The sequence below is a fragment of the Tamandua tetradactyla genome, chromosome 17 (genome assembly GCF_023851605.1).
Source record: "Tamandua tetradactyla isolate mTamTet1 chromosome 17, mTamTet1.pri, whole genome shotgun sequence".
Classification (NCBI taxonomy): Eukaryota; Metazoa; Chordata; class Mammalia; order Pilosa; family Myrmecophagidae; genus Tamandua; species Tamandua tetradactyla.
The window spans coordinates 35,384,885-35,400,305 of NC_135343.1; the positions used below are offsets into that span (position 1 = coordinate 35,384,885).

Consider the following 15,421-nt stretch of genomic DNA (forward strand, 5'->3'; position numbering starts at 1 on the left):
CATTTTGTCTCATTTCACTCTTCCCCCTTTTGGTCAAGAAGGTTTTCTCAATCCCTTGATGCTGAGTCCCAGCTCATTCTAGGATTTCTGTCCCATGTTGCCAGGAAGGTCCACACCCATGGGAGTCATGTCCCACATAGGCAGGGGGAGGGCAGTGAGTTTGCTTGTTGTGTTGGCTGGAGAGAGAGGCCACATCTGAGCAATAAAAGAGGTTCTCTTGGGGGTGACTCTTAGGCCTAATTTTAAGTAGGCTTGACCTATCCTTTGTGGGTTTAAGTTTCATATGAACAAACCCCAAGATTGGAGGCTCAGCCTATAGCTTTGATTGTCCCCACTGCTTATGAGAATATCAAGAATTCAAGTTGGAGAAGTTGAATTTTCCCCCTTTCTCATCATTCCCTGAAGGGGACTTTGCAAATACTTTTTTATTCACTGTCCAACCCAATTTTTAATGTCCTTTTCTTTGAATCTGAAGAACTCTCTTTAGCATCGCTATGGGGTACATCCCATGGTGATGAATTCCCCCAGCTTTTGTTTATCTGGGAATGTCTAAATCTCCCCCTATTTTTTGACAGGTTCTTGTCAGTTATGCAATTCTTGTTTGGCAATTATTTTCTCTCAGTGCTTTAAATATTTCTTCCCACTGCCTTCTTGGCTCCATTGTTTCTGATGAGAAATCAGCACTCAAACTTATTGGGGCTCCCTTGTACATAACACATTGCTTTTCTCTTTTAGTTTTGAGAACTCTGACCTTGTCCTTGGTATTTAAAAGTTTGGCTACTATGTGTCTGGGCAAGTTTCTCTTCTAGTTTATCTGTTTTGTGTTTGTTTGTGTTCTTGAATATGTATATTCATGTTTTTAATAAAATTTGGAAAATTTTCTTCCACTATTTCTTTGAATATTCTGTATGACCTTTTCTTTCTTCTCTTTCTGGGATTCCCATAAATGCAAATATTGGTATGCTTGAAGGAGTCCCACAGATCTCTTAGGCTCTGTTGAGTTTCTTTTATTATTCTTTCTTTCTGCTCCTCAGCCTAATTCATTTCAATTTTCCCTGTCTTTTAACTCACTGATTATTTCTTCTTCCAGCTCTAATCCGCTCTTGAAATTCTTTAGGGAATTTTTCATTTCCATTATTGTGGTTTCAATTCTCATATTTCTTTTTAGTTCTTTTTTGAAATTTCTATCTTTTTATAGAGATTTCCATATTGTTCATTTGTCGTTTTCCTGATATCTCTTACTTCTTTCTCAATGCTTTCTTTATCTTTTTGAGCATACTGAAGATCATTTGTTTAAAGTCTTTGTCTGGTATGTTGAAAGATTTTATTCTACATTGATGATTTCAGTAGTTTTATCTTGTTCCTTTGGTGGGCCATCAGTTTTGTTTCTTTTTTTGTCTTATGATTTTTTTCACACTGTACATTTTAATATTTTAGTGTGTTACCTCTCAGATGAATACCTGAGCTGTGTGGATCCAGCTAGTGAAATTGACAGAGTTTCCTGGGTGCCAGGAACTAACAAAAACAAACAAACCATCACACAGAAAAACCTTTCAGTCTTTGCGCATTGGGTCTGTGTTAGCAGATGCTCTCCTTCAGAGTTTAATGTTCCTATCAAGAAAATCAACCTTAAAAAAATAAACAAAATAAAAAAAAAAGCACCACGAAAAGAAAATCAGCCTGAGATGAAAGCATGGGGTCTTGTGTATTTTCTGAGCTTGGGTCTTGTCCCGGGCTTACACTCATTCATTTCCTCGTTTACAGGAATCTGAATGTCCTCTCTACTCACTATGAAATAAACTTCCAGCTCCTCCTGGGTATTCTATCTTATGCCTTAAAGCTGGTAATCCTTTGTTCTAGGCAACTTTCTTTCTTACACTGCTTTAGGTGTCCACAAGCTGCTTCTGCAATGCAATACACAAGAACCGAAATGGCTTCTAAAAACGGGAATTTAATAGGTTGCTAGTTCACAGTTCTAAGGCCGAGAAAATGTTCCAGTTAAAGCAAGTCTATAGAAATATCCAATCTAAGGCATCCAGGGAAAGATACCTTGGTTCAAGAAGGCCAGTGAAGTTCAGGGATTCTCTCTCAAGTAGAAGGGCACATGGTGAACACAATCAGGTTCCTCTCTCTTCTGGAAGGGTGCATGGTGAGCATGGCATCATCTGCTAGCTTCTCTTGGCTTCCTGTTTCAAGAAGCTCCTCAGGAGGCATTTTCCTTCTTCATCCCCAAAAGTTGCTGGCTGGTGGACTCTGCTTCTCATGGCTACGTTGTTCTGCTCTGCTCTCTCTGAATCACTCTCATTCTCCAAAATGTTTCCTCTTTTATAGCACTTCAGAAACTAATCAAGACTCACCTGAATGGGTGGAGACATATCGTCACCTAATCCAGCTTAATAACCACTCTTGATTAAATCACATCTCCAGGGAGATGATCTGATTACAGTTGCAAACATACAGTATTGAATAGGGATTAGAAGAAATGGCTGCCTTTACAAAATGGGATTAGGATTAAAACATGGCTTTTCTAGGGTACATACATCATTTCAAACCAGGACATTCCACCCTCTGGAATGTCCTAAAAAAGTCATGTTTTTCCCATATACAAAACACATTCATTCCATCACAATATCAAAAAACTTTAAAGCATTTCAGTAACAATCAAATGCAATACAATATTAAAACAAGTATAAAGTCTCATCAAAGTTAGGTACAAGTATGGTCTATACTCAGGCAAATTCTCCTCTGTCACTGGACCTTTGAAAATTCATAACAAGTTATTTGCTACCAACTTACATATATGCATTTCCATAGTGAGGAAAGAACATAGGGGTCACCAGACCCATACAGTTTTGAAAACCTGCAGGGCAAAGACCATTAGATTTCAAAGTCTGAGAGTCATTTATCTTCAGGGTTCTGAAAGCAGTAGTCCCACCCTTTCCAAGGGCTTACAAAGAGGCCTGCCTCTCTCCTAATGCAACCTTGGGGGACATTGGGGAGACCATCTTTTTCTTGGCTCGAAACTCTCCAAGGATCAGGGCCGTCTTCCATTTCCAGGGCACATGCTCAACCACTCCATGTGGTAGCAGCCAGGCTCTCCCCAAACCCTGAGGAATGTGCTTCACCCTCTCCAAGGCCTGAGGTGGCATGACTCTTCCATTGCAATGAGGTGGAAGGCCCATTCTCTAACTTTGGGGCAAACTCACCCTCTCCACAGACTTGGGTGGGTCCGCTGTCCTGGCCTGAGGCTTCTTGACTTCAAACATCAGCCTCCATGGTTTTGCCTCTGAAGTTATTTTTCCTCCAATGTATCCTTTCTCTGAACCCCCCAGTCCAGACTGGCTGCAGCTCTGTTATGCAGGTCCCACAGCACTCTTGTTGGCTTTCTATGCAGTAGCCTTGGGTCATGCCCATCAGACATAAGGTGTTTCCACAAATTCTTCCTGGATAACTCCATGTCCAATCCTGGCTTTCTCTGAAATGGCTGACTGTTTTACATTTGGTCAAGTCCTCATGTGTGGCACTGTTCTCTGGGGTCTCCCTTCCAGGAAGACCAGAATTCTCCAGAACAGCAACTTCTGGTTTCTTTATACCCAAGAGTTCAGTTCTCAGCTTATCTCTTTCCTGTCGCATTTCACTATAAGTTGCGAGGAGAAACCAGACTGCACTTTCCACATTTAATTTGGAAATCTCTTCTGCTAAATATCCAAGTTCATGGCTTTTAAAATCTGCCTCCCAGCCAAAGCCACTAGTCAACTTTGCCAGATTGTCTGCCATTTTTAAACAAGGACCACCTTCCTTCCAGTCTGTAATGATACATCGCTCATTTCTATTTAGACCCTGGTCAGAGGTACCCTTGGAGTCTACATTTCTACCAAGAGTCTCTACAAAGCATACCAGGCATTCTCTATCAAGCTCCTCACAACTCCTCCAAAATCTTCCCTTATCCATTTAAAAAGCCATTTCAACGTGCTTGGTATTTGCAAACTGCAGCAGCACCCCACTTCTCCAGTACCAAATCTACTCTAGTTTGCTAGTGCCAGAATGCAACACAACAGAGATGGATTGGCTTTCAATAAAAGGGGATTTATTTAATTAACATATAAATCTTCAGATGAAAGACTTTTAACTGAGGTTCTTTCTTACGTGGGAAGGCACAAGGCAATCTCTGCTCGCCTTCTCTCCAGGCCTCTGGGTTCCAACAACTTTCCCCAGGGTGATTCCTTTCTGCATCTCCAAAGGCCTGGGCTGAGCTGCAAGTGCTGAGATGAGGTATGCTGAGCTGCTTTGGGTGTGCTACGTTGAGTTCTCTCATTTAAGCACCAGCCAATTAAATCAAACATCGTTCATTGCAGCAGGCACGCCTCTTAGCCAACTGCAAATGTAATCAGGAACAGATGAGGTTCACATGCCATTTGGCTCATGTCCACCTCAATAGAACTAGGCACCTTCACCTAGCCAAGTTGACACCTGAATCTAACTACCACACGTGAGGTCTTGTGTGTTTTCTGAGCTTGGGTCTTGTCCTGGGCTTGCACTTGTTCATAGCCTTAGGAAGTCTCTCATTTACAGGAATCTGAATGTCCTCTCTACTCCTTATGAAATAGACTTCTACCTCCTCCTGGGTATTCTATCTTATGCCTTAAAGCTGGTGATCCTTTGTTCTAGGCCACTTTCTTTCTTACACTGCTTTAGGTGTCCATAAGCTGCTTCTGCCTGCAGGGCAAATTCTGTAAGGGTGAACCAGAGACAAGTGGCCTGGTTGAGTCTTTCATGCTGCCATCCAACAGATTGGCATGACTAGGCATCCCAGTATGTGTCATTTTCCTGCCTCTAGAACAGAGCCAGAGACCCACAGTGAGAGTGCAGTCTGGCTCCACACGACACTGGGGAGGAGGTGAGGGAGAGGTAGCAAGGGCACAATAAGCACCTACTTCTTTTTTTTCGCATGGGCAGGCACTGGGAAATGAACCCAGGTCTCCAGCATGGCGGGCAAGAACTCTGCCCACTGAGCCACTGTGGCCTACCCAGCTCCTACTTCTTTTAAAATGTCTTTTTTTATTGTAAAATATAACATACATACAAACCAAAGAAAGAAAAAAAGCAATAATTTTCAAAGCACACTTCAACAAGTAGTTGCAGAACAGATTCCAGAGTTGTCATGGGCTACCATTCCATCATCTCAGATTTTTCCTCTTAGCTACTCCAAAACACTAGAGACTAGAAGGAATATTAATGTAGTGATTCAGAAGCCATACTCATTTATTAAATCCCATTTTCTCTATTATGCCTCCACCTTCTTCTTTAATCCTTCTCCCAATCTATAGGGATCTTTAGGAAATGCCTGTTCTGACTTTTTCAATGTTGAGAAGGGGTGTCTACATTAAAGGATAGGGGGTATTATTAACTGATATTTCTGGAGAGGCTGGTCCCTCAGGATTTATCTGACCTAGGAAGCCTCAGGGAATTATATGTTTCAGGAAGGCAAACCTGGTATTTGAAACCTTTATGGAGTATCAATTCCAGCCCTATATGATCTTAAGAGTAAACAGGAGTGATGTTGATTGGGTTTTAGCAAACCATGAGAATTAGCACTATCTAACTGAAGCTTGCATAAAAGTAACCTCCAAAATAGCCTCATGTCACCATTTGATCTCTCTCGTCCACTGACCCTTATTTCATTACACTTCTTTCCCCCATTTTGATCAATCCCACAGTGCTAGGGCCAGGCTCATCTACCAGGAGTCAAGTCCTACATTGTCAGGGAGCTTTTCACCCAGAATGGCTTGTTCCATGCAGCAGGGAGCACAACAAGCTCCTGCCATTTTTAAAGGTATATTTTCTTGATTAGGTGCTTACCCAGTTACTGTAACCCTTAACTGCTTTCTAGAGTTTTGAGAAAGATGGCCCTATCAGTTTTTGCTAGTTGTTCAGAGATTCTTGGGGGAATGGAACCCTTGATTGTCTTAAGCCACCATCTTGGTTGGCTGATTTCATAGCACTTGTGAACACTAATATTTCTCAACATCCAGCTGTTTTCTCTTGAAACTTGATTAGAAACAAACGGAGAAACTCATGAGAAATAGCCAGGCTTAGGTTCTATTTTTCCTCCTCCCTTTTGTCCCAGGACTTATGTCCAAACTTTGACAACTGTTTCAAACCTCTTGTATATTACATTTCAAGCTTCTTTGAACTAAATATATGTCATTGTCTTTCATGGTCAAAGATGATTATTTCTAGAAAGATTTCTGTTTATATAGAGTTATTAAAAAAGAGTAGCTGACCAGAGGTCCAATCCACAAACTTGGCACACTCAAGGCTCCCAGAGCCAGAAGGTGCTCCAAAGAACTGCTTTTGTTCATCAGCATCTATACTTCTAGTCTGTGCACATTGTGATACCTTCCTATTCCCACTTTCAAGGATTAGAAGCAGGGACTTGGCTTCACATTAGTGACTAATTATTCTTGTGTCATAACCCCCAAACACCAGGGCATGGGCCAGTGACTTGTTGGCATTGGTTGGTCATGAGTTTTCTCTGATCTGTTTACTGATGAAAAAAAAAAGTAAACTCCATTAGTACATGTTTACCACTATACCTCATCAACTAGAAAATTCTGGTGTGTATCACTTAACACTTATTTTGTCAGTGATTGAACAAAATAATAAGTGGTTGGATGAGTAAGGTGAGTTTTTCCTGAAGTTTAATATATTCATTTTCAGAGCAGGATGCCTATAATTTGACTAGTGAAGACAATGGCATTTTGGCAAGTTTAAAGATTAGAAGGAGGAATGAGAACCATGGAGTTTGGAACAGAGTCCAGGCTGATCTGAGCTAAAGGCAGCAAATAGGAAGACCATGTTTGCATAGATTATTAGACAAGGTGATTGTTTTGTAGGAACTTGGTATGGTCTAAAACTTGCTAACTTCTTAGGTTCCCACTCAGTTGGTCAATGTTATAGAGGATGTATTTGTCTCTGAATTTGTTTGACTATCTTTTGCTCTGATGTTATCTGGGTAGATTCCAGAAGATGGATGATTGTGCTCTTGACTGGTAGTCATGTTTTCCTATAAGAAAGATTCTCTTCAGACCTTATGACATGATCTTGTTGGTGTTGTAAGCATAATTAGCCAACAGATCTGTTGCTGTGTATGCCACACATTCTTAGTTTTCTATAAGAGCCAATGCTGTGAGCAGAAGCTAAATCTATTATGTTTCTAGCTCCATAATGCTCCTTAAGTTTGGTTTAAAGATTGTATGCCATAAACTCATTATAAATGGTGCTAGCCTATGGATCTGTATTAGTTAGGATTCTCTAGAGAAACAGAATCAACAGGGAGCACTCGCAAATATAAAATTTATAGAAGTGTCTCACATGACTGTGGGAATGCGGAGTCCAAAATCCGCAGAGTAGGCTGTGAAGCCGATGATTCTGATGGAGGGTATGGACGAACTCCATAGGAGCAGCTCACCAGCTGAAACAGGAAGAGCCTGTCTCTTCTGAATCCTCCTTATAAGGCTTTCAATGATTAGATTAAGCATCACTCATTGCAGAAGACATGCCCCTTTGGCTGATTACAAATGGAATCAGCTATGGATGCAGCTGACATGATCATAATTTAATTCTATGAAATGTCCTCATCGCAATAGACAAGCCAGCCCTTGCCCAACCACCACTTGGCCAAGTTGACACATGAACCTAACCATGACAGGATCCAAGGATATGTCCACCATTTTTAACTTGAGTCATCTCATTTTGAAGAGTGAAAAGGTAACATACTTGACAATATGAGTATATGCAAAGCACCTAGTTTAATGCCATGTGGTAGGAGTTCAATAAATTATAGCTATTTATTATTATAGTTAGTTGTTTGTTGCCTCAGCCCTATCTATTAAGAGTTTCAATGATTTTATAAGGTTATATTAGGTACCATCTTCTTTCCTCTGCCTCAACCTTATCCAGAGTCTCAAAGTGGAGTTTATCTATGGTCCCAATTCAGCAGGACCCCTTCCACTCTTGAGCCAATATTGACTACCACATAAAGTCCATAATTCCTTCCTTAAACCCACCATTTGGTAAACTTGGCATGAAGCCAGACCTTGAAGCTGCCCAGAGTTATTGGGCTCTCAAGCTGAACTCTCAAATCTACTTCACAGCCCATCATGCTGAGTAAAGTGTCCAAATATGAGCCCTGAGTGTTCACCTCACCATTGTATCTCATTACTTCTTCTTTTCCTACAGCTGAGAACCCACCATGTGTTAGGCATTGACCTAGCTAAGGTTATAGTCTCACAGGGGAGGTAGAACCATAAACAGATACAATATAATGTGGTCAATAATGTGCAGATGATGTTGTGGGAGTATGGTGGGGGGATGCTTTTTTTCCCCAGAAAAGATTGTATTTGAATCTAATCTTGAAGAATAAGAAGGAGTTAGCTAGGCAAAGAAGAGGTATATAAAAGTGTATGTTTTAGTTTGCTAGAGCTGCCGGAATACAAAATACCAGAAATGAGTTGGCCTTCATAGAAGGAATTTATTAAGTTACAAGTTTATGGTTTTAAGGACTTAAAAATGTCCAAACTAAGGTATCCAGAGAAAGATACCTTGACTCCAAAGAAAGGTCATGTCTGTCACATGGGAAGGCACATGGCAGGCTTCTGCTGGTCCTTGTTCCGGTTCCATTGTTTCCAGCTCCTGAATACAGTGGCTTCCTCTCTAAGTGTCTGTGGGCCTTCACTTAACTTCTCCAGGGCAAAATTCTGGGTTCTGGCCTGCTGAACATCTCATGGGCAAGCACATGATGACATCCGCTGGGCTCTGCATCTCCAAATGTTCTTGTCAAGGCATCTGTCTGTCGGCACTTCAAGCATCTCCAAATTCTGCATCTCTGTCAGCTTTGTAGACTCCTAAATGTTTCCCCTTTTAAAGGACTTCAATAAATTAATCTAGATGCACCTTGGATGGGCAGAGCCACATCTTCATCTAATCAAAAGGCCACACCCACAATTGGGTGTGCCACATCTCCCTGGAAGTAATTTAATCAAGAGGTTACAACCACAACTGGGTGTGTCACATCTCCACAGAAACAATCTAATCAAAGTTTCCACCCGAAACAATAGATCTGCCCCCACATGATTCAATTAAGAAAGAAAACATGGCTTTTCTGGAGTACATAATTATTTATGTATAAACCACCACAATGTATAAACATGCTTTGGCGCACCATGAGTAGAAGCATGGAAACATGAGACAACATGGATTATTCAGGAAATTACAAACATTTCAGTACTGTTGGCTGTAATATGTAAGGAGAAGAAAGATGGGAAATGAGACTAGGTAAAGCAGAGAACTGCTAAGCCAAACCAACATGTCAGCAAGGGGGAGTCAACGAAGTAGAATAATTGAGATACATAGTTGGATTTGAGCTATACACAGATTTCTCTGATGACTGTTTGGAGTTTGAATCTCAGGTTTGTCAAACTGGAGGCCCCATTTTTTTTTTTTTTTTTTTTTCAGTTTCCAACAGTCCTGGTGGGGGAGATATTGAGGTCATGATCTAGAGTATCAGAGGGGCTGGAAGAAAGAGGTTCATTCAAGGAATATGAAGTGGCTTAGTGACTGTTTTAGTCAGGATGGGTTAAACAATGCTATGGTAACAAATGATCCCCATATCTCAGTGGTTTAACAAAAAAGTTTATTTCTCAAGTAGGCAACACCAACTTCAAGTGCAAGCATCTCTCCAAGGCAGCTGCCTTCCATGAAGTAGCTTAATTATCTAGGCTGCTTTGATTTGGTGACTCTACCATCTCGTTGTCCAAAACTAATGATAAGGTCCTGCCTAACTGGAAGTGTAATCTCTCATATGCCCAGAAAAGAAAGAAATATTGGATATTGGTAAGCACTAGTGATGTCTACTTGCCCATGATCATGGTGGAAAAGAGGTGGAATAACCCCATGGTGATGTATGCACACAGTAAATGGAAAGGTAAAAAGAGTCTATGATATAACCTGCTAACCCCCAAACAGGACCATTCCAGCCAATCCTAAAGAACACCCAGGGCAATATATAAGATTCCACAAGGATTCCATGCACTAGAGTAACTTTCCAGAAACCTACGCCCTCCAGATGGGTTCCTGGTCCAGATAAGTCCTGACGCTTAGCCCAGCCTCTCCAGAACATCAGATAGTTCCATCTCCCTACCCCATATTAGTGGCAGACCCTTCCAATATCAAAAATTGGGCCATAGCCCAAATACCCCTAAAGAGAGATATGGAAAGATCAAAGGTGATGTTGGAGTTATACAGAGAAGATAGGATTTAACAAATGAATATGAATGCTGGATTGTTAAATTGATATCTCTTTTAGTTTCTGGTATTTTAGAGCAGCTGGAAGTAAAAATCTAAGATTGTGAAATTGTAACTCATGTCAAACTCTGAAATATGTTCTACAACTGATTGTGGTGCTGTGCTTTGAAATTTATAGTTCTTTTGTATATATGTTATTTTCCACAAAAAAAGAAGGAAAAAAGTCAATTGTGATGATAAAAAATATACTTAAGCCCTCTAACCTCCTATATTCTGGAGCACCTAGAAGAAAAAATATGAGAGGATCGTATGGTAGCCCATGACCAACTCTGGAATCTGTCCTGTAACCTCTTGTTTAAGAGTACTTGGAAAACTATTACCTTTTTATTTCTTTACTTTGTATATATGTTAAACTATAAAATTAAAAAAAGTTCAAAAGGAAAACAAAAGGAGTCTATGCTAAATCCCAGGTTTCTGGCTTGGGAAAATGGAGGTGGGTGGTGCCAGTCAGTGATCAGGGAAAGCTGAAGGAGCAGCAGATTTGAAGGGAAACATGATTTTCAGACATGTGCAATATCCCTGGGGAAAGCATTATATTCCAGAGATAAGAGAGAAAAGGTAGAGAGGGGCAGAGGATGACTGTTGGGCAAAGCTAAAGGCAGCTACATTATGTCTTAATATTTTAGAAGAGGCAGTAGCTGAAACATAGTCGTGAGTGGGATGCAAAGGAGACAAATCTCCAGGAGAAGGTGCTTGGGAAGTAAATATAGGCTGGCACTCAAGGCGGCTTTCAGCATCAGGCACCTAATTACCTGCGGCTATAAACTTGACACTGTTTTGAACCTTAGCTAGTGACTCTCTTTAACCATCCAGCCTTTCCTGGGGCTGGATCCCGCTCCCATACAACCAGCCTTCTGGCTGGGCTTGGCTACATGTAGGCAACCTTCCATTCACCCTTTCATCTCTGTCTGGCTAAACCTTCAGATACCCACTGCCTGGCACAAACAAAGACCATAGGATACCCTCTGCCTGGCACAAACAAAGACCATAATAACAAGAGAGCCAGCTACCTCCTTTAGACTCTGCCTTGGAACCCCTGCCCCAAGTGCAACCTCTCATGGAGAACAGTTCATCCAAACTCCCTCCTATGCTCCAACCCCACCCCCTGCCCACCATCTGTACCCCTCTCACTAACCCCCTTGCCAATTCAGAGCTCTGGTCCCATCTTGCCTTAGACTAGAGACTAAAAAGCCCTTAGGAATTCAGAAGGTCAATAAAAGCAATGGTCTTACATGTTTTTCCTCAGAAATATGTGTCCTCACTAACAATAAAGGATGAAATTTCCCTGAAATTTGTGGTGTGTGAAGTGAATGGCATTATGCAGGAGCCAGCCTACCAGTATTAAGGCAATGAAGTGGATAAGTTTGCACCCAGCTAGACTTGGGGCTCCACGGTCCAGGGTCAATGGGGTGGCTGATCACAGGGAACCAAGCTTCAGGAGAAACAGTTGTCAGGAAGCTCAGAGACTTCAGGAAACAAGTCAGAGGAGCTGCCATCTCCATTGCCAGTGTCCCAGGAGGAGGCTAAAAATCAAAGACCAAGTCTATAAATGGACACAACAGATCCAATCCAATTGTAGGAATCAAGATTCAGGGTCCAGGGAAGAGGAGCAGGAATATGGCTATAGGAATGCCAAGAGTCAAGGTCAGGATGTGGAACTACATCATTTCAGGAACGCTGATATGAACAAGGCAGGGGCTAAGATGAGCAGAGCAGAAGTAAAATGGCAGGCCAGGAGAACCCTACTAGGGGTTAGGCCTTGCCTAATTCAGGTTGAACTTTGAGATCCAGGCATAAGGTGTCAAGTAGGCTACTCCAGGTGCCCCTCAAGGACAACCCTTCTTAACAGAATCCCTGCAGTTTTTGAGGCTCTCTTTGAACTCTGACAATAGTTTCTTCCAAAGTCCTACTGAGTGAGAGCAATTATACTAGTTCAAGTGCACACTATTGATTAAAGCAGTTAAAAAGATGTAACACATATGAAAACACACTGTACATCGCAATATTTTTAAGAAATGTGTTTATTCAAATACCTTTTGAATTGAGACTGTTTAAAAGATGGTCATATAAAAATAGGCTTTATAGTCCAAATTTATGGAGAAGAGTTATATTGTGTTTTATATACATTATTTTATTCAATCTTCACACGAACTTTAAGAGGCAGGTACTATTATTATTTGCATTTTATAGATAGAGAAACCCATGCTCACAGAGCATCTTGTCCAGATCACATAGCTCATTGGTTCATGGCATAACTAATGTTCAAGCCTCCATTTGATTTTATTCCAAAGTCTGTGATTTCCACCAGACAATGAAAGCACATTTGCATCCTCATTTCCGTTAATCTTCCCAGCTAAGATTTCTCCTAATTCATGTGCTGTAGAGGTTAGTACTCCATTACCAGCTCTGGCCTCTGCAAACAGCCTAAGAGTATCCTCTTGGGTATTTGGAGGAGGGCCTGGTTATGGAACGGGACTCTTTCCCACACCACAAGCTCATAACTGTTTTCTTCTCCTGAAAAAGCATTAATCCTTATCTGGCAGCCCTCACATTCCTGCTAAGAGCCCCAAGCAGGATACATTCCTGGCTGGGTGGATGGAAGAATTCCTAGCATTCCTCAACTACTGTCCTTCTAGGAGCCCCTAATCTTGAGTGGGATAGAGGAGAAAACCTTCATTTCTAATGTTTGGAATTAATCTGATTAAATACTGATCTCCAAGCCATGAGAAGGAGAAAAATGGAATTCAGTACTGTGCTGGTTTGAAAGGATGTATGTTCCCTAGAAAAGCCATGTTTTGATCAAAATCCCATTTCATAAAGGCAGAATAATCCTTATTCAATACTGTATGTTTGAAACTGTAATCAGATCATCTCCCTAGAGATGTGATTTAATCAAGAGTGTTGTTAAACTGGATTAGGTGTTGACATGTCTCCACCCATTTGGGTGGGTCTTGATAAGTTTCTGGAGTCCTATGAAAGAGGAAACATTTTGGAGAATGAAAAAGAGATTCAGAGACAGCCAGAGAAGAATGACATAGCCACAAGAAGCAGAGAGCCCACTAGCCAGCGACCTTTGGAGATGAAGAAGGAAAACGCTTCCCAGGGAGCTTCATGAAGCAGGAGGCCAAGAGAGAAAGCTAGCCTTGCTCGCCATGTGCCCTTCCAGCCAAGAGAGAAACTGTGATTGCATTTGCCATGTGCCTTCTCACTTGAGAGAGAAAGCCTGAACTTCATCTGCCTTCTTGAACCAAGGTATCTTTCCCTGGATGCCTTTGATTGGACATTTCTATAGACTTGTTGTAATTGGGACATTTTCTTGGCCTTAGAACTGTAAACTAGCAACTTATTAAATTCCCCTTTTTAAAAGCCATTCTGTTTCTGGTATATTGCATTCCGGCAGCTAGCAAACTAGAATAAGGACATTGAGACAAGTGCTACTCCTAATAACATGTTTCAGGATTATGGAATTCGGCACTTACACCTCTTTCTGAATAGACTCTGGGGTCTGTGGGGTCCTGGCATTTGACCATGAAGCTAACAGTTTGTATTTGTCATTCTTTCACATCACAGCAATTTTTTTTTTTTTTTGGCATGGGCAGGCCCTAGGAATCAAACCCAAGTCTCTGGCATGGTAGGTGAGAATTCTGCCACAGAGCACCATTACACTGCCCTACATCACAGCAATTTTAATGTCAGTTGTAATGTATAAATAGAACAGTGCAGATATTTGTGCGAACATTATCTTTCTGCAACATAACACCTATTACTTTATGAATGAATTTATATTTTACAGTGCCTTATCACTAACATTATATCATTTGACCTTCATAAGAAAACTATGAGGTTGATATTAGTATTTCCATTTCATAGAGGAGAAATCTGAAAAGAGAACTGACACAACTTGCCTGTGTCAGACAGCTGGCAAGGCAGAGGTGGCCTCTAACCAGGTCCTCTGACTTTCCTCCACCTGTGTCATGCTAGGCCCCCCATTATGGCATCACAGATGCTGCAGGGTGGTGACGGGGAGTCTTTCCAGTTAGTGGGTGATGTTCTGATCCTCCCTTCCAGACAAGGAAGGGATTGGGGATTTGGAGGTCCAGACTAAAGAAGTATGGCAACCTGGCTAGAGCACAAGATCAGGATGTCCCTTCAGTGACAAAGTGTGACAAATGAAAAGTGACCCAACATCTCGAGAAGCCAAGCAGAAAGCCAACCCAACCCAGTGATTTTCAAGGTATGATCTATAACCGACTGGTTGGCCATGAACATCCTCCTGATGTTCCACCAACTGATCCCAAAATACAAGTCTTTTATTTCACTCTTACTAGCAAATGGCATTTTATGTCCTAGGTTTTCATTGTGTGTGTGGCCAAGGGCTCCTTACTAATATACTGCTGCCATTAAGGGTTAGAAATATTTGATGTTCATAAACAAAAAATATAGCACATAACTAGAGTTTACTGAAGACTTAACTGAGGTACTCACCTGGCTGCTAGGCAATGCTTGCCAATATTTGCAAAGCTCCCACTCTCAGCATGCATGGGCGGATTATTGAAATATCCTCAATTTTCAAGAAGTTTCTTTTGTCATTAGTATCAGTGCTATCTTGAGTGGGTTGTGGATGTCAATGTCTATGCTCCTTGTTCTTTAATTATAAATTATTCTTCAAGTACTTCCATGGTCATTTATTTTATTTGCAATAGATTGTTTGATTAACTCTACAGTGGGATAGTGATGTCTATCTAGGTCAACAAAATGTTGGCTTAAAAGTTTTCTTGTATTGCAGTACACAGAAAAGTTTTCTATACCAATATTGCCAAAGCAGATATTCACATAATCCACACAAAATGTGTTTGCAATGCAACATTTTGTTTCTATCAGGAAATTCTTTGAAAAGCAGGAAAGGCTGGAGTATGTGAGTTTTAGAGTGTTTTGCCCTACCTAGGAGGGCCTCAGTCAAAAAAGTTTGAGGATGACTGAGAAGAGAGGGAGAACTTGGGTTTATTTCAGTAGGATGGAAAGAACTACTGAAACCAGAAGAAAGTGAACATTTGTA

The 15,421-nt window shown here is 41.1% G+C and overlaps 1 protein-coding gene across 14 annotated transcripts in view; it reads left to right on the plus strand.

The window, feature by feature from the left end:
- Positions 1–14,371: 14,371 nt before the first annotated feature.
- Positions 14,372–15,421, plus strand: part of EHBP1 (EH domain binding protein 1) — a 559,717-nt gene continuing 558,667 nt past the window's right edge. For all 14 annotated transcript variants that reach the window (XM_077134347.1, XM_077134350.1, XM_077134348.1 and 11 more), the window contains exon 1: positions 14,372–14,599. The gene's annotated coding sequence lies outside the window, so the exon portion shown is untranslated. The remainder of the gene's footprint in view (positions 14,600–15,421) is intronic.